This window comes from Ursus arctos, unplaced genomic scaffold (genome assembly GCF_023065955.2).
Source record: "Ursus arctos isolate Adak ecotype North America unplaced genomic scaffold, UrsArc2.0 scaffold_3, whole genome shotgun sequence".
NCBI lineage: Eukaryota > Metazoa > Chordata > Mammalia > Carnivora > Ursidae > Ursus > Ursus arctos.
The window spans coordinates 48,429,019-48,448,076 of NW_026622985.1; the positions used below are offsets into that span (position 1 = coordinate 48,429,019).

General features: G+C 38.1%; 1 long non-coding RNA gene across 1 annotated transcript in view; it reads left to right on the forward strand.

Moving 5' to 3' along the window:
* The first annotated feature begins 206 nt into the window (after window positions 1-206).
* LOC113261137 (uncharacterized) overlaps window positions 207-19,058 on the forward strand; it is a 358,028-nt gene continuing 339,176 nt past the window's right edge. The window contains exons 1-2 of the long non-coding RNA XR_008956275.1: window positions 207-1,627; window positions 3,861-4,015. This is a non-coding gene — a long non-coding RNA (uncharacterized LOC113261137). The remainder of the gene's footprint in view (window positions 1,628-3,860; window positions 4,016-19,058) is intronic.

A 19,058-nucleotide genomic window follows, 5' to 3' on the forward strand; every position in this document is an offset into this window, starting at 1 on the left:
GACACTCCTACTTAATAAGAAAATGAAATTATATTTAAAATTAATATTACATGTGAATGTACTACCTACATCAATATATACAAATTATATTCTGTTATTCTATTGCACACCAAATGCATTGCACACTAAATTAAAAAATACACTATACAATTTTTTCAACAAATTTTTATTGAATGCCAAGATGTGCTTAACCCCTATGGCATTGATCTAGGAATTTGATATATATCAGTAAACAAGATGGAAACACAAAAAATTCTTTATGGTGTTGAGGGTGGTAAATGCTATGGAAAAAAATAGCTTAGTATAAGTGAGATCATGAATACTGAAAGTTAGGGGCAGGTTGCTACTTTATATATAGTTATCATGTAACAGTCTGATTGGAAAGTGATATCTGAATAAATACCTCAAAGTGCCAGGGAAGTAGTTAGTTGCATATCATGTGAGAGTGTTCCAGGCAGAGACATTTTAGAGAACATTTCAGAGAAGATAAGGTGGAAGAATGCTTGTGATACTGAAAGGACATCACAGAGGCCACCAAACAGAAATAATTGAGGGAAGGAAGAGTAGTAGATGAGGTCAGTATGGTAGTACGGGGCAGGGTTGTATTATGTAGGCATTTTAAACCACTTAAGGACCTTGGCTTTTACTTTGAGTAAGTTGAGGATCCACTAGACCCTTCTGAAGATTTACTTCCTGTTTAAAATAATCCCCTTGGCTAATGTGTTGAGAATAAATTCAGCAGGGAACAAGAAGGAGATGGGGAGACCTGACCAGAGGCTCTTATAGTAATCCAGGTTGGTAGCAGTTGCTGCGAGGTACAGTGGTTATATTTAGGATATATTTTGAAGAATATTCAAGGAGATTTGCTGATGGCTTATATGTGGCATTTGAAGAAAAAAAGAGTCAAAGGTAATCCCAAGGTTTTGGCCTGAGCATCTGGAAAGGAAGTATGATCAATTGAAATGAGAAAGATCTGACGAAAAGAAGATCTGGGGGAGGGTGAAAATCAGGAGTTCAGACTTAAACATCTTAATATACTTATTAACAGTCAGGTGATAACACTGAAAAAGTTTCTGTCTGTCTTGGGGCAAAAGTTATCACCATGTCTTAAAAGGCACCATTTTACATGATACACTATTTTCCCATTCCAATACCCATGAGAACTCATCTCTTTTTTTCCCCTTCCTTCACTCTGCTTTAGCTATGCTGGTCTCTTTGCTGTTTCTCAAACATGTAGGCGCATAATCTGTCCCAGTGCCTTTGCATTTCTGTTGCATCTGACTGCAGTACTCTTGTCTTAGATATCCACATAACTCACTACTTCTCTTCCTTCAGGTCCCTGGATGATGCTGGCTTATCAGAGAAGCACTCCCTGACCATCCTATATAAACTAGTACTCCCTCTCTCTTGCACTCCCTAACCTTCCTGCATTTATCTTTCTCCAAAGCACACAAAACGTCTGGCACAGTGTATATTTATTTCTTCACTTGTGTGCTTTCAGTTTCCCTCATTAGAATACGAACTCCGAATGGTAACCATGGAAGTGTACGGACTAGATTTCTGCAAGGACTGCAATTAGCCAACATGCTCCATCCTCCGTGCCTTAAGAGTCACTGCAGCATTCAAGGTGAGGCTGTACTTTCTCTGGTTAGCCTCAGCACAAAAGGAGCTAGAGCCTGCCCATTTCTATCTAATGTAGGACTTCCTAATAGATGATATTTGCTCCAGAATTCCCTATTATGTTTGCTGAGTTTTTTTTTTCAGCTCTGCATCATTGTTTGAGGTTCTTTCTGTGTTGTCTTCATTCCTCCTCTTCTTTTCCCCCACAGATGTCATATAAGTATTATGGCCTCAAGCTCTTGCCAGCTCAATTTTGTTTTCTCCCCCTTTATCTTTCACATGCGTTACCTGTGAGTAATCGAGGGCAGTTACCTCTCCCAAGAAACTCCAAAACACAACAAAACCCCACCATAAAAAAAAAAAACCACCACAAACCCCCACCATTTTGCAATAGTAATAATAATAAATGTTATTGAATACTTACTACGTATTAAATGTTGTGCATCTATTATTTCATTTAATACAACAGCCTTATGCAGAAGATTCTCTTATTTCCCATTTTCTATATGAGTCTCAAGATGGTTGAGTTCACAAATGTGTAAATGCTCATGTTAGGATTCAAACATAAGTCAGAAGACAGGGGTTTGCTTACTAAGTTACAATGCTTCCCACTAAATCATGTCTTTATCTTTCTGGCACCTAGGACAGAGTCTAACACAACATTTCTTCAATAACTTTCAGTCTGTGGAATCACACATTCAATTTTATTTGCATTGAGTTTGCAAATTTTTTTATCACCTTTTTTCTTCAATGAAGAATATTATATTGGGTTCACTAGATATTTTCATTAAATAACTTTCTTTAAGTAAGGATACCAAGGGTATCATTTAGATTTATTTCTGTCCCATATTATCTCTTCTAAATTTAAGTGATTTACTTAAGCTTAAAAGTGCTGGCTGTTTCAAAACTAACAAAGTGATACTTTGAAGTGAAATGGTTCCTAACCATTTTCCTGCTTCTTGACTCACCAGCCTTCCTTGGGCAGGGTTTTCTGGTTATCCTGCCACTGTCTTTAGCTTCTTTGTGGCTTCTTATAGCTATCATTTGAGGATTATGGAATCTCCATATTGGTTAGTATCATGGATGGAGAAAACCATCATCATGGTGGAAGCCGTTACTGTCATTATCTCTGTGGGTCCTGAAGGATGATGACCCTCCCAAGCACTCTCACAAGTGTTGCTTTATGGCAAGAGAAAATTCTAATTTTTAAAACAAATTTCTTTCATCCCAACCAAGTGGCATTAATATCACATCAGTCATCTTATTTGGCAAAGTGGTTTGTTACACACTTTTGTTATCCTCTTTCTAGACCGCTTTCAATACATTCCCTCAGGATTTCACAAAGTTCTCAGATCCAAATATGACCCTTTACCACTTTTGGCTTTTAGAGTCACAATGGCTCACCCACATACGATTAACTTAAAGGACTTTTAAAATTAAGTTGCCACACTAGTGGCCATATCCATAGATCTATTCTCAAGTCTCCTCACGCTTTATCTCACAAATGTATGCAATCCCAGTTTATATATCTTTCCAGGCTTTAAAATTTAGTTTCTGTTGCTCCTACCTGGATTTATGATTATGCACTATGGCTTGAGCTGTTATTCTTCTCCATAGCCAGTTGACTTTGAAGTGGCTCTTGGAACCATTATCTCCACATTGGTTATAATACGGTAGACAACAAAGATAGCAGGGAACATCAGATAAGAGTTAAAATGTTAAGATGCTAGAGAAAAAAAATGGATCAAGTATTTTTTGAAGTTTCTGACAATTTATCTGTACTCCATAGGTAAAAAAAGATTTGCATGATTTGTTTTGTTCTAACTGTAGCTCTCAGTGTGGTAACTTTGAGCTTGGTTGGATATCAGGTTTGAACTTAGCATGCTATGGAAAGTATATGGAAGTGTGAGCTGGTTCAGTGTTGCCTTTTCAGCGAACAACATTGCGAGCAATACCGTATGTTGTTAGCCACTGTCAATTCGCTTTCTCTCATCTGAGAAGAAACATGCCAAACACACACAATGTTGTGAGGGTTGGGCCTCTAGGGCCTTAGACTATTTGAGGGTTCCATATTGTACCGTTTTCTTTCTACCCATTTTGCTCTCGTCTTCTTGCTTTATTTTTTTTCATTGACTCTCATATCTCATAATTAATATCCTTTTCCATTAGGCCATGGACTCTATCTGACTGATATTATGATATTAAAGTAGAAAAGGGTGACCCACTTTTAAATTTTGTAGGTCACAATTCCCCTGCGGCTCGCCGGCGAGCTGCACCGTCGGGACGCCCGCGCATGCCCCCTTCCTCGCTCTGGGCTCGGCGCTGCCCATATAGCAAAGCGCGCAGGTGGGAGGAGCTCCTCGTCCACCTGGAAGGCGCAGCTCGCCCTGGGCAGGTAAGCCAGGCTGAGGTAGGCTGAGGTAGACTGGGAGCTGGGCGAGGCTGCCGACCCACTTGGGCCTCGAGTGGCCGTTTTGGGACTGAGGACTTTCTGGACTGGGGGGTCCAACCTCCCTAGTCCCCGGGCTCGCTTCCGCCGCTGAGTGCTCTGCTGGCTCGGTACGCACCGGCCAGCCCCTAGACTTTGGCAGGGTCGACGGCTGGCGCTGGGGGCGGAAGTGCTGGGGTCGAGGCGGGCCAGGGACTTCCGGTTAGAGCCGAGGGCTTCTGTTAGGCCTGCTCCAGTGGCGGCGGCGACAGCACCAAGACGTCGGGGTCCACCATGCAGATGATGGGCGGAGTGGGCAGAGGGGGGCGGGACTTGAGCCGTCAGCGGGTCGCGGCGGGGGACCCCAGAGCAGTCCTCTGGGGCTGCCGGGGGCAACAGGCAGGGGTCCCGGGGGACAGGGTGGGCAGGGACTCGCTGAGGGACGTGGGCGGCGCCTCCTAGGCTCCCGGGACACCGCTCCAGGAACTAGGCGATGGAGGTTCCAGGGGACGCATCTGCTGGCGCCGTGGGCACGGCCTTGCGGTGCGCAGACTCGCTTGGCGAAAGCGGGCACAGGTCTCTGCGGTGCGCTGGCTGAGCGCCGCGCCGGCGTGGGGCGGCGCAGCAGGAGGATCAGCTGGCCTTAGGCATGGTGGTGGACGGCGGCCGCAGCACCTGCGGCACGGAGGAGGGCAGAGACTTGCTGATCTCAGTGGAATGTAGGAGCCACTTTGGCGGGCAGTGAGGGAATGGTTACCGTATGATACAGTCAGTACTTTTGAGCGCTTACTATATATTGTGCGCCTGCTGTTTACCTCTTATCTGTGTCCCTTGTCATCCAACGTGTGCGTTCATTCTAGCCTAAGTATTTCTCTTGGCATGTCTCAGTCCAGACCAAGACATTTTCAGGCATTTAAATGGTCAGTTTTACTTTTCATCATGAATACCCAGAGGGAGCAGCTCTTTTTCTGATAGGATATGACTATGAATAATACCGGAGTATAGCAATGGATTATTTTACTTCAGTAAAATATTGATCTGGAATGTTCCATTTTAGGGTTCTCTAACAAGAGAAGGTTGATTTCGATGAATATTGGAATCGTGGGTTGAAGTTTTACATTTATCTTAAAATATGCCATTTTCAGAATCGTAATTCATTTAAAGTTATGAAAAATTAAAGTTCATAGGGTGCTATTAAGTCCTGAAGGAATCAACTGAGACTTTTTGTAATAACAGTAATTACAAAGAAAACACTAGCATTTAGGAAGAGCATGAGGCCTCACTCTAGTTCCCGTCTTACTTCACAAGGAGAAGTAGTTTCTGGTGTAGATTCTAGGACATTTTATTGGATCACGGTCCTAGTGGGTAGAACTTGCATAGGTAGAGCTTCTGCTCTACCTGGGTATTTTCTTTTTTTTTTTTTGAACTGCTCTTCATTACACTGTGTGGAAGTTATGAAAGTGCTGGAGCGTTCACATGTCACCCTGCTCTGATTTCCCTCTCCTTTCTGACTCTCCGGGTCTTATTTTTCCTCTGAGACTGGGGATGTGTACTTCAGACAGGCTTTAATAAACAGATCAGAAAAATACCAAGCATGTTTTGCATTTAGGACGATGATTCTCACTTGATCTATACACCATCTATCTCAGAATGACCTGCTAGCCAAAAGACAGATTTCTGGACCCACCCTTGAGTTATGGAATCACAATATCTGATGGTAGACAGAGGTTGCCTATCCAGCATATTGTAAAGATTTTGGTTTTTGGGTTAAGCCTAACAGTGGTTCTCAATCCTGTCTCCATCTCGGAATTGCTGTGACTTGAAAACTATTGATAGTGTGATAATACCCTGGAAAAATTAAATCAGCACTTGAAGTGAATTTCCCAGGTGACTCTGATGTACTTACAGTTGAATTTATGGATTAAGAAAGCAATATTGCCTAAATAGTGAAATCTTACTTTGATTTTTTTTCTTTCTGACCTCATATTATGTGGGTTTAATGAAAGTTAGATTCCTAATAGAATCAGTTCAGTCAACAAGAAGAAAGATGAGATGCATTTAGAATCCGTGATAACACAACTGGAATGTTTTGTTGAGCTATTAGCCTATGCAGCTTTGTTTTATGTAAGTTGTACAAATAAAAATGTGATCCTCTTAAAGTCAAGTTAGATAAATTTTGTACTAAAAATGGAATAGGTTTTTTAATAGTAATAACAGGTAACATTTATTTAATATTTTTTATTTTTTTAATTGAAATACAATGTTGTATTAGTTTCAGGTGTACAACTGTCTTTGACAGTTCTCTACATTAAACTATGCTCACCATGATAAGTGTTGTTACCATCTGTCACCATACAACATTAATTAACAATATTATTGACTATATTCCCCACACTGTACTTTTCATCCGTGTGACTTATTTTATAACTGGAAGTTTGTACCGCTTAATCCCCCTTCACCTATTTTACCCATCCCCCAACCCTTCCCCTCTGGCAAACAGCAGTTTGTTCTCTGTATTTATGATTCTGTTTTGTTTTTTAGATTCCACATGTAAGAAATCATATGGTATCTGTCATTCTCTGGCTTATTTCACTGAGCATAATACCCTCTAGGTTCATTGTGTTGTCACAAATGGCAAGATCTCATTCTTTTTTATGCCTGAGTAATATTTCATTGTATTTACCACATCTTCTTTATCCATTTGTCTATGAACATTAAAGATTCCCTGAGTTTTGTAAGGTAATGGTTAAAGTATCACTTAAATTGAAAAGAAAAATTCTTTACATTCATCTTATCCACCTTGCAAGTGTTGGAAATCTGGTGCTTAAAAGCCTGATTACCACAACCGATGCTCTGTGTTTTCTCTCACCCTCATATTGGCAAGACATGATCAATACTCAGATTAATGTGCTATGTTTGTGTATCAGATCATCTTCTAAATGACTTCCTGGCGTATGGTGCATCATTTCTTTTCTTTTTTTCTTTTTTTTAGAGATTTATTTTTTTTTGAGAGAGAGTGCACAAGCAGGGGGAGTGGCAGAGGCAGAGGGAGAAGCAGGCTACTCTCTGAGCAGGGAGCCCCACCCAGGGCTTGATCCCAGGACCCTTAACTGACTTATCCGACTAAGCCACCTGGTGAATCATTTCTTAATGGAATCTGGTGTCCCTGGTGAATCATTTCATTTCTTTTTTTTTTTTTTTTTAAAGATTTTATTTATTTATTTGACAGAGACAGCCAGTGAGAGAGGGAACACAAGCAGGGGGAGTGGGAGAGGAAGAAGCAGGCTCCCAGAAGAGGAGCCTGATGTGGGGCTTGATCCCATAATGGGATCACGCCCTGAGCCCAAGGCAGACGCTTAATGACTGAGCCACCCAGGTGCCCCCCTGGTGAATCATTTCTTGATGGAATCTGGTTTTAGTCATCATACACACACAGTGTACTAAAGGATGTATATTCACCTATATAGTTACTGAATTGTTATTTATAAATTTTAAGGCTGTGGTGATAATAACTTTATTGAACTTAGGCATTTGTTTCATTGTTGTGATGTAACTTTTTGGTTTTGAAAACGATGGTAATTTAGGCTGAGGGGAAAAATCAGTAGTTGTTTTATAATGCGATTTTGCAGCAGCTAGTAGTCAAAACCAATCTCAAATTTTAGCACACAATATATTTTCTTCACCACAGAGCTCGATTTCCTAAGAATATTTTCCATAAAGGGAAATGGAGATGCATCAGTATATTATCATTTTGCCTTCATTGAGAAATAATTATAGTCATGAAGATGTTATTTTGTTTTATTGGACTATTAATCAGTTTGTTGTCACTAATCTACTCAATGTTTGAACAGGCTAGGGTATAAATCAATAGATGTATAGGATATTTATACTTAAGATGCTAAACTTAATCAGAATTATGTGGTTTGGAATAATGGTAAATGTAATCAGAAACGATTTGCATAATATAGAAAATATTACAAAGTGGTGTAGTGAAGATACTTAAAATGTATAAAACATTTTGAGGGCTGAGTAGTATTTTAAGTTTATAAGAAAATCATCTATAAATATGGCAGAATTGAGAAATGAGGTTGGTTTAATGAGTGACTGTGACTAAATTGTGAGGCTTTAAAACTAGATAAAGAGATTTTTGTTCTAATTTCAATTTCCATTTTAGCACATCTACCCAAATTGTATATTGCTTTAAATCAATATCTGCAGTTATTTCCAAACATCCTTAAAATTCACCCTCGTCTCTTTTAACACATGGGCCATATTATTACTAACCTAAAGAATTTCTCTGATACTCTTCAACACAAAACCTTCAATTTGCTCAATATTTAATTTTGTTATTCATATAATATGAACTCAATTCCGTACCATTAAAGACTCTCCATACTCCTCTGTCTTCTGACGTGCCACTAAACCTCACATGTTCTCTCTTAACCATTTAAGGAATATGCTTTCTTCGTTCCTGATTATTTGCCTTTGGTCACAGTACACTCTGAACCTTTCATCCCACACCCCTGACTTACTTTTATTCATGCATCTGCTCCAAATGTTTCACATTTCCTAAATGGTCTCTGAATATCTTACCCCACTATAATGCATGTACTTTTTTGCTCTGTAACTAAAACAGCTTCTTTTAAAATTGCAAATCTAATCACAACTATCCTGTCTACAACCTCTCATTGACTTCAGTTATTCTTAGCATGGAATTAGAAATCCATTGTATGACTTAGGTCTTCATTAATCTCATCTCTCTCATCCTTGCCAGACTCATCACTTACCTTTTCTCTGTATTCTACACATGCTTGGGCTCTTTAGTTCCTGGGATAGGCCACAGTTACTCTCTAGTCTTTTTGATGTGAGTTATTCTTCACACCCCTGCTATCACATCCTTCTGTTTTTGTTTTGTTTTGTTTTTTTGTTTTTTGCCTCCAGTTTTTCAGGTAGGAAATAATTACAGATATTGTGTAGTTAGTTCTCTTAAAAAAGAAAGAGTAGGGGACTTTTGGGCAAGGAGGAGCAATAAGGACTGAATTTACTTTGCTGCTGAAAACCAAGAAAAAATGAACAAAATCTATGTGAAACATCTCAGGTGGTACAATCCTCAAAATCTTTCTGTATCACACAACCTATGATTGTAACTTTGGCCATCAACCTATCCACGTGTATTTCTTCATCAGTAAATTTAACTTATGCATATTGAGGGAAATATAACGATCCTCAAATTGGATCTTAGGCTTAAATGTAAAACCTAAAACTGCCAGACTTCTAAAAAAAATAAGAGAAAATCTTTGTGATTTTGAGTTTGCAAAAATTTCTGAGATTTGACTCCAAAAACATTCATAAAAATACTAAATTGATAAATTGGACTTCATCAAAATTAAAACTTTTGATTTTCAAAAGACATTCTTAAGGGAAAGGACAAGCCACAGAGCTAGGAGAAACTATTTACAAATTGCATATCTGAGCACATAGGAAGTACATTTAGAATATATTAAGAATACTTTTCAGAACTCAATTGTAAGAAAACAAACTGCAAAATAAAAAACTAGGAAAAACTTCGGACAAACACTTTAATAAAACTAATATATTTGTGATGAAAACCACAAGAAAAGAGGCTCAACATCATTAGTCAATAAGGAAATACAAATTAAAACCACAATAAGACACTACTATATACCTATCAGAATGGATACATAAAAAAGATGAAATTTTAGGGGCGCCTGGTTGGCTCAGTCGTTAAGCGTCTGTCTTCGTCTTAGGGTGTGATCCCAGGTCACTGGATCAAGCCCCGCATCAGGCTCCTCTGCTGGGAGCCTGCTTCTTCCTCTCCCACTCCCCCTGCTTGTGTTGCCTCTCTCGCTGGCTGTCTCTCTGTCAAATAAATAAATAAAATCTTTAAAAAAAAAAAGATGAAATTTTAGAAAAACTGGAACTCTTATATTCTGCCAGTTGGAATGTAAAGTGATATGACTACTTTGTAAAACAATTTAGTAGTTTCTTAGAAAGTTAAACTTACCACATGAGTCAACTTTTTACTCTGAGGGTATTTACCCAAGAGAAATGAAAGCTTATGAGTTGCACATGAATATTCATGGCAGCTTTACTTTAAAAGCCCCGAAGTGGAAAAAATCTAAATATCCATCAACAGATGAATGAATAAACAAACAGTGGTATATCCAAACAATGGAATACTACTCAGTAATAAAAAGGAAGGGGTTATTGAAACACACTGCAACACGGATGGATCTTAAAATAATTATACTGAGTTAGCAAACACAGAACAAAAAGGAGCATGTATGTTATGATTCCACTTATATAAATTTCTGAAAAATGTGAACTTCTCTGTAATAACTGAATGTAGATCAGTGTTGGCCAGTGGATGAGGGTATGTGGTTGGGAGGGAGGACTTACAAAACAACATGAAACTTGGTGGTCATGGATATGCTTATTATTTTGATTGTAGTGGTAGTTTTACAGATGTACAGCTATGTGAAAACTTGCCAAATTGTGTTTAAATAGGTGCAGTTTATTATATGTCAGTTACACTTCAATAAGGCTGCTTTTACCAAAAAGGAAAAAAGAAAGAAAAAGAAAACAAAACCCACACGTGTACACAAGAGTATCTTTAACAGGCAAAACTTCCTTGAGCTACTTTTTTTTTAGCTTTCCAGAGTTGATGAGAGGTGTGATTACTCAGCCGACTGAGTGGTACACACCCACAAGTGAGAATCACAAACCAGTGGGTTTGAAGAATGTGGCTCTTAATGGCTTGAGAATAGTTCTGGATTTTTGAGGTGTAGACTGGGAATTCCCAAAACCTGAAAAGTTTTTTTTTTTTTTTTTTTTTTTTTTATCAGGGACACCTGTGTGACTCAGTCAGATAAGTGTCTGTCTTCGGCTCAGGTCATGATCCCAGGGTCCTGGGATTGAGTCCAGAGTCGGGCTCCTTGCTCAGCAGGGAGCCTGCTTCTCCCTCTCCCTGTCGCTCCCCCTGCTTGTGCTCACTCTCTCTCTGACAAATAAATAAATAAAATCTTTAGAAAAAAGTTGTTTTATCAGCTTAGAATTTTGTCCCATTATGCATTTCTCGAAATCAGTGTCCTGGTTTTGTGCCATCAGCAGTTCAGTGAGACAATTCGGTATGCTGTTGTTCAGAGTATGTATATAACGTTGGGTGCAGATAGAGTGTTGTGGAATCCAGTTTGTAATTGCCTTAATTGATTTTGTAATTCTGGAAAAGGCCTTCATATCATAATTTTAAATTAGATTTTTTTAGTGGATCACACATATAGAGCATGCTTTTTAAAATGTCTTGATTACATTTATCACCGTATGTATGTAACCTAATGCAATTCTCATCTTAAACTTTGATGAAATTTAGTGTGATTCTATTATTTCGGAAGCTTAGAAAGCCTTTCTGTGTGATGAGCGATTAAATGTAGGACCAGTGGTTTTGGTAAATAGACTAAAAAATATGAAAACCACATAACCGAAGTAGTTATATAATACTAAACAAACCTTCTGAAACATATTTTTAGGGCTTTATTCGGTACAAAAAAACATGGAATCAGCAGTTTTCTCATGGATTATTTTTTTGATGGCTTAATATTCTGGTCCTTGCATGACTGAAATTATAGTTGGAGTGCACTGGAATTTATACTGCTGTAAAATTTCCTTCCCTTCCGTTGCTGACTATTGTTACTGATTGATATGATGGTCTTTATCTCATGTTACGAAGATGTTCAGTTATTATGTTGAAATCCCTAAATGCATTTTTAGACCACATAGAACAAAATTAATTAGGATTTTTTGACTAAGAAATAGTATTAGATATGTCTCCCATCAAACGTGGAATCAATATGATTATAACATTGCTCTTATAGACAGTACTAGGTATTGTCTTAACAATCAGTGAGATTCCGCCTAACTTTAAACAGTTTGGTGGGGGCAGTTCTTAATAAGCAATAATGATTACTCCTTTTTCTAAGGAGTATCACAGATTTCTTTTTTTTGTTTTTTGTTTTTACTTTTTTTTTTTTTTTAAAGATTTTATTTATTTATTTGACAGAGATAGAGACAGCCAGTGAGAGAGGGAACACAAGCAGGGGGAGTGGGAGAGGAAGAAGCAGGCTCATAGCGGAGGAGCCTGATGTGGGGCTTGATCCCACAACGCAGGGATCACGCCCTGAGCCGAAGGCAGACGCTTAACCGCTGTGCCACCCAGGCGCCCCGTATCACAGATTTCTAAGCAGTAGATTGTTTATATCTGAATATTTGTTGCTTATCTAAATTCACATTAGAAAATTAAAATGTGGATTTATTTTGTGGTTTAATTTGTGCTCATTTATGCTAATTGAGATCTGGACTAGATGTTTGTAAGGGGTAAATAAACCATTTTTTTTCAGATATTCATATTTGTTTTGACCATGGCTTACTTGTACTAATTGGTATCATTTTTGATATCACATTGACCTTTTCCAAACATATCTATTTTGTATAAAGACTTTCCAGTTTTCTCTTTTTTTTTTGGTCATGTCTACCTCTTCCTCTCCATTTTTCTCTTCTGTTGAGGTATGGCTTAAACTCCCTTTTAGTGGGATAAATACTGTAACCTCTCAGGTAAGACTTCCAGACTTTCTCCATCAAAGTCTTTGAATCTTAGTAGGTAAAGTCATATTTCAGTACCATTTTGAAGTTACAATTTAAGCACTTCATTTATCTTCTGAAGCTTGAAATTATATTTTAATTCTTAATTTTATTTAAATATAATTAAAAAATTTAAATAATTGTTTTCAAAACTTTCTGCTACTTCCTCTTTCTCTGCCTTCTCTAGTTATAGAGAACTCTATATTGATAAACTCTCTAGCAACACTACCTAAAATAAATGTAATGCAAGCCACATATGTTATTAAAAATTTCCTGTGCCTATACCCTACAACAGTTTGAGTCCAATCAGGAGATACAAGTCACGTAGTAATTTAAGCAGGGGAACTTTAATATAAAGGATTATTGAGCTGAGAAAGAAGAGTAACGATGAAGATGTAAGGAAAACTAGAGCTGAGGGAGAATACTCAAGGAACAGTAACTTTGGCAGGGGGCCACTACTCCAGGGTTGAGGTTGCTGAGGAACTGTGTACTCTAGAAATTTGGCTGGGGCAGTGCACTACCAAATGTCCTCAAACACCCTTACTGTTGATGACTCTGCCACAAGAGCAAGATAAACACCAAAAGCTCAGCATTTGGAATCAAGAAGAGGAGTCCCCTTCCTGCTGCAGTGTCTGTCTAAGACCCTCAGACAAAACTTGAAAGTACATGGACTGTAAAGGCAAAATGCTTTAAGAATCCAGTCCAGGGCGCCTGGGTGGCTCAGTCAGCAGGGAGCCTGCTTCTCCCTCTCCTCCCCCCTCATGCTCCCTCCCTCTCTCAAATAAGTAAAATCTTAAAGAATCCAGTCCACTCTTACAGAGCAGGTACTGGAGAATAAATTTGGAGCTCGAAGATAATAAATTGAAATTGACATATAACCACATATAAAATTAAATAGGTGAAATTAGTTTTGATGATATATTATATATAATGCAGCCTATCAAAATATTATCTGTTCAATAATTAATCAATAGAAGCATTATTAATGAGGTATTTTCCAATCCTCTAGTACTAAGTATTTAAAATCCAATGTAGATTTTATACTTAAGGTACATCTCAAATTGGACACTAAATTTTCACTGGATATATATGATCTGTATTTAAATTTCAGAAAACTTACAGTTGAAAAAGAAGATTTACCCAAGTTGTTTGAAATATGCTTAAAAGTTTTTCAAAAACTGAATTAAGAACACAAATAATTTCCTTTAGCATTTACATTCATATTGATAAAACTGATTCATATTTTTTAGAGGAATTGATATGAACTTAAAGGAAAACCATCAGTTTTAAACTTGTGTCTAAGTTAAATTCACTCTTGTGATAACTCTTGTGATAATATTGAATTCAAGAGTATTGTAGAATGTAAAATTAACTCTGAGTTTATCAATATCAACAAAATGTTCTTCAAAATTTCTTTTAGATTTGGAGTCTGTTTACATAATGCTATCGACAACAATTAAAATCTTCTGCATATAGATCCATGTTAGAAAAATGTTTAAAAGCATTATTATTATTGACTATAGTATGAAGTTTCAGTTTTAACATAAATTCTCACACCTGTCCAGCTATGTCATAAATAAGCTTTTCTTTTCCTTGGTGATTCAGCTTTAGCTGCTTCATATGCACTGTAGTATGAATTATAATTTGATAAGCAAGAAACCCACTTGGCTTTTAAAGAACATATACTAGAGTCATATACTAGCAGAGTCATCTTATAATGTAAAGAGGTCTGTGGGTCTTCAACCTTCTATAGACATGAAGGAGACAGAGAAAATTATTCAGCTTTAAACACAGGCCAGAAGGCAAAGCCAGTAGCCATGATAAATCACTCTCAGGCAACTGGTCTGGCTTCAGTCAAGGAACTGATGTGTGTTTAGCCTTATTTCAAGAGTTGTAATAGATCTGTGATTGCCATGAGCCTGCCTTCCCCCTTCTTCCCTTTCCCCCAGCTTTCTGTGGTAAAATATACATAACGTGAAATTTACCATCTCAGCCATTTTAACTGTACAGGTTAAAGGTATTAAATAGATTCATATTACGCAAGGTTCACCACCATCTAGCTTTAGGACTTGTTTCATCTTATAAAATGGAAACACTATACCCATTAAACAGTAACTCCCTATTCTCCCCTCCCTCAGCTTATGGCAACTTCATTCTACTTTGTGTCTTTATGATTTTGACAACTCTGAGTACTTCATTTAAGTGAAATCATATAGTATTTGTCTTTTGTGACTGGCTTATTTCACTCAGCACAGTGTTCTCAAGGTTCATCCATCTGGTAGCATGTCAGAATTTCCTTCCTGTTTGAGGCTGAATAATATTCTACTGTGTGTCCAAATAACAAAACTCCAGGCCCGGACGGTTTTCCTGGGGAATTCTACCAAACATTCAAAGAAGAAATAATACCTATTCTCCTAAAGCTATTTCAAAAAATAGAAACAGAAGGAAAGCTACCAAACTCATTCTATGAGGCCAATATTATCTTGATCCCCAAACCAGGCAAAGACCCCATCAAAAAGGAGAATTACAGACCGATTTCCCTAATGAATATGGATGCCAAAATCCTCAACAAGATACTTGCTAATAGAATCCAACAGTACATTAAAAGGATTATCCATCACGATCAAGTGGGATTCATACCTGGGATGCAAGCGTGGTTCAATATTCGCAAATCAATCAGCGTGATACATCATATCAACAAGAAAAGACTCAGGAACCATATGATCCTCTCAATCGATGCCGAAAAAGCATTTGACAAAATACAGCATCCTTTCCTGATTAAAACCCTTCAGAGTGTAGGAATAGAAGGTACATTTCTCAATCTCATAAAAGCCATCTATGAAAAGCCTACTGCAAATATTATTCTCAATGGGGAAAAGCTGGAAGCCTTTCCCTTAAGATCAGGAACTCGACAAGGATGCCCACTCTCGCCACTATTATTCAACATAGTACTAGAAGTCCTTGCAACAGCAATCAGACGACAAAAAGGGATCAAAGGTATTCAAATTGGCAAAGAAGAAGTCAAAATGTCTCTCTTTGCAGATGACATGATACTCTATATGGAAAACCCAAAAGAAGCCACTCCCAAACTATTAGAAGTTATAGAGCAATTCAGTAACGTGGCGGGATACAAAATAAATGCTCAGAAATCAGTTGCATTTCTATACACGAATAACGAGACCGAAGAAAGAGAAATTAGGGAATCCATCCCATTTACAATAGCACCAAAAACCATACGTTACCTTGGAATTAACTTAACCAGAGACGTAAAGGACCTATATTCTAGAAACTATAAATCACTCTTGAAAGACATTGAGGAAGACATAAAAAGATGGAAAGATATTCCATGCTCATGGATCGGAAGAATTAACATAGTTAAAATGTCCATGCTACCCAGAGCAATCTACACTTTCAATGCTATCCCGATCAAAATACCAAGGACATTTTTCAAAGAACTGGAACAAACAGTCCTTAAATTTGTATGGAAACAGAAAAGGCCCCGAATCTCCAAGGAACTATTGAAAAGGAAAAACAAAGCTGGGGGCATCACAATGCCGGATTTCGAGCTGTACTACAAAGCTGTGATCACAAAGACAGCATGGTACTGGCACAAAAACAGACACATAGACCAATGGAACAGAATAGAGAGCCCAGAAATGGACCCTCGGCTCTTTGGGCAACTAATATTTGATAAAGCAGGAAAAAACATCCGGTGGGAAAAAGACAGTCTCTTCAATAAATGGTGCTGGGAAAATTGGACAGCTACATGCAAGAGAATGAAACTTGACCACTATCTCACACCATACACAAAAATAAACTCCAAATGGATGAAAGACCTCGATGTGAGACAGGAATCCATCAAAATTCTAGAGGAGAACATAGGCAACAACCTCTACGACATCGGCCAAAGCAACCTTTTTCATGACACATCCCCAAAGGCAAGAGAAACAAAAGATAAAATGAATTTATGGGACTTCATCAAGATTAAAAGTTTCTGCACATCCAAGGAAACAGTCAGAAAAACTAAGAGGCAGCCCACGGAATGGGAGAATATATTTGCAAATGACACTACAGATAAAGGACTGGTATCCAAGATCTACAAAGAACTTCTCAAACTCAATACACGAGAAACAAACAAATCAAAAAATGGGCAGAAGATATGAACAGACACTTTTCCAATGAAGACATACAAATGGCTAACAGACACATGAAAAAATGTTCAAAATCATTAGCCATCAAGGAAATTCAAATCAAAACCACACTGAGATACCACCTTACGCCAGTTAGAATGGCAAAAATAGACAAGGCAAGAGACAACAATTGTTGGAGAGGATGTGGAGAAAGGGGATCCCTCCTACGTTGTTGGTGGGAATGCAAGTTGGTACAGCCACTCTGGAAAACCGTGTGGAGGTCCCTTCAAAAGTTAAAAATTGAGCTACCCTATGATCCAGCCATTGCACTACTGGGTGTTTACCCCAAAGATACAGACGTAGTGAAGAGAAGGGCCATATGCACCCCAATGTTCATAGCAGCAATGTCCACAATAGCTAAATCGTGGAAGGAGCCGAGATGCCCTTCAACAGATGACTGGATTAAGAAGTTGTGGTCCATATATACAATGGAATATTACTCAGCTATCAGAAAGAACGAGTTCTCAACATTTGCTACAACATGGACAGCACTGGAGGAGATAATGCTAAGTGAAATAAGTCAAGCAGAGAAAGACAACTATCATATGATTTCTCTCATCTATGGAACATAAGAACTAGGATGATCGGTAGGGGAAGAAAGGGATAAAGAAAGGGGGGGTAATCAGAAGGGGGAATGAAACATGAGAGACTATGGATTATGAGAAACAAACTGAGGACTTCAGAGGGGAGGAGGGTTGGGGGAATGGGATAGACCGGTGATGGGTAGTAAGGAGGGCACGTATTGCATGGTGCACTGGGTGTTATACACAACTAATGAATCATCGAGCCTTACATCGGAAACCGGGGATGTACTGTATGGTGACTAACATAATATAATAAAAAATCATTTAAAAAAAAATATTCTACTGTGTGTATATACTACATTTTATTTCTGTTCATCTATTGACGGATACTTGAGTTGCTCTCATGTTTAAGCTACTTTAAATAATGCTGCTATGAACATGGATGTACAAATATCTCTTAAAAGACCTTGCTTTCAATTCTTTTTGATATATTCCCAGAGTGGAATTGCCAGATCATATTAGTAATTCTACTTTAGACCTTTTGAGGAACCACCATACTGCTTCCCATAGCAACTATACATTTCTACCAACAGAAGGGTTCCAATTTCTTTACATCCTTGTCAACACTTGTTATTTTTTGTTTGTTTTTTAATAGCAGCTATCCTAAGGTGTATGAGTCGGTATCTCATTGTAATTTTCATTTGTATTTCCCTAATGATTAGTGGTGTTGACCATCTTTTCATGTGCTTATAGGCCATTTGTATATCTTCTGTAGATAAATGTCTATTCAAGTCCTTTGCCTGTTTTCAAATTCGGTTTTTGTTGTTGTTGAATTATAGGAGTTATCTATATATTCTGGATATTAATCAGTTATCAGATATATGGTTTGCAAATATCACATCCCATTTTGTGGGTTTCTTTTTTTAATCTGCTGATAGTGTCTTTTGATGTACATAATTTTTAAATTTTTCATGAAGTCCAGTTTGTTTTTTCTTTTGTTGCCTGTACCTTTGGTGTCATATCCAAGAAATACTTTCCAAATCTAATGCCATGAAGCTCTTCCCCTGTGTTTTCTTCTAAGTTTTATAAGGCAAGGGCTTGCAGTAGTGAGGGGAGGTACAGCAAAAATGGCCACCTGTCTGTCTACATCTTTGTAATTAGAAGCAGCAGCCAGTGATCAGAGTACAGATCCCTGATTTTTGGAAGACAAGGTCCTTTTTAACCACTGTGGTTTTGCGAAACTGTGTATAAGCTGTTCCTGGAATGCCTGTATGGCTGCCTGTTGTGCGGCTGCGGAAGTAGGCACCAGGTTGCTGCTGTTGTGCCAAGAGCTGAAATTGACCAAAATTAACCTCAATTGACCCTCCAAGCCTTCTCTTAGAGATTACGAACCTCCTTGGTCTCCAGCGTCCCAAAATAGTTGCACCAGACAGATTTGCTAGTGCTATTGTAGTCTGGGTGGGGAGACAGGTTTCTGGTGTTTACTATTCCACTGTTCCCAGAATCCTCTCTGACTTAATATATCTTTATGATCAATCTCTTAAAGCAGTTGTTTGGATGTAGGCCAACCTTTAAAATATGATTTAAAGATCCCATTAACTTGGGCTGGAAAGGTGTGAATAGATCTTGGAAGATTCTAGC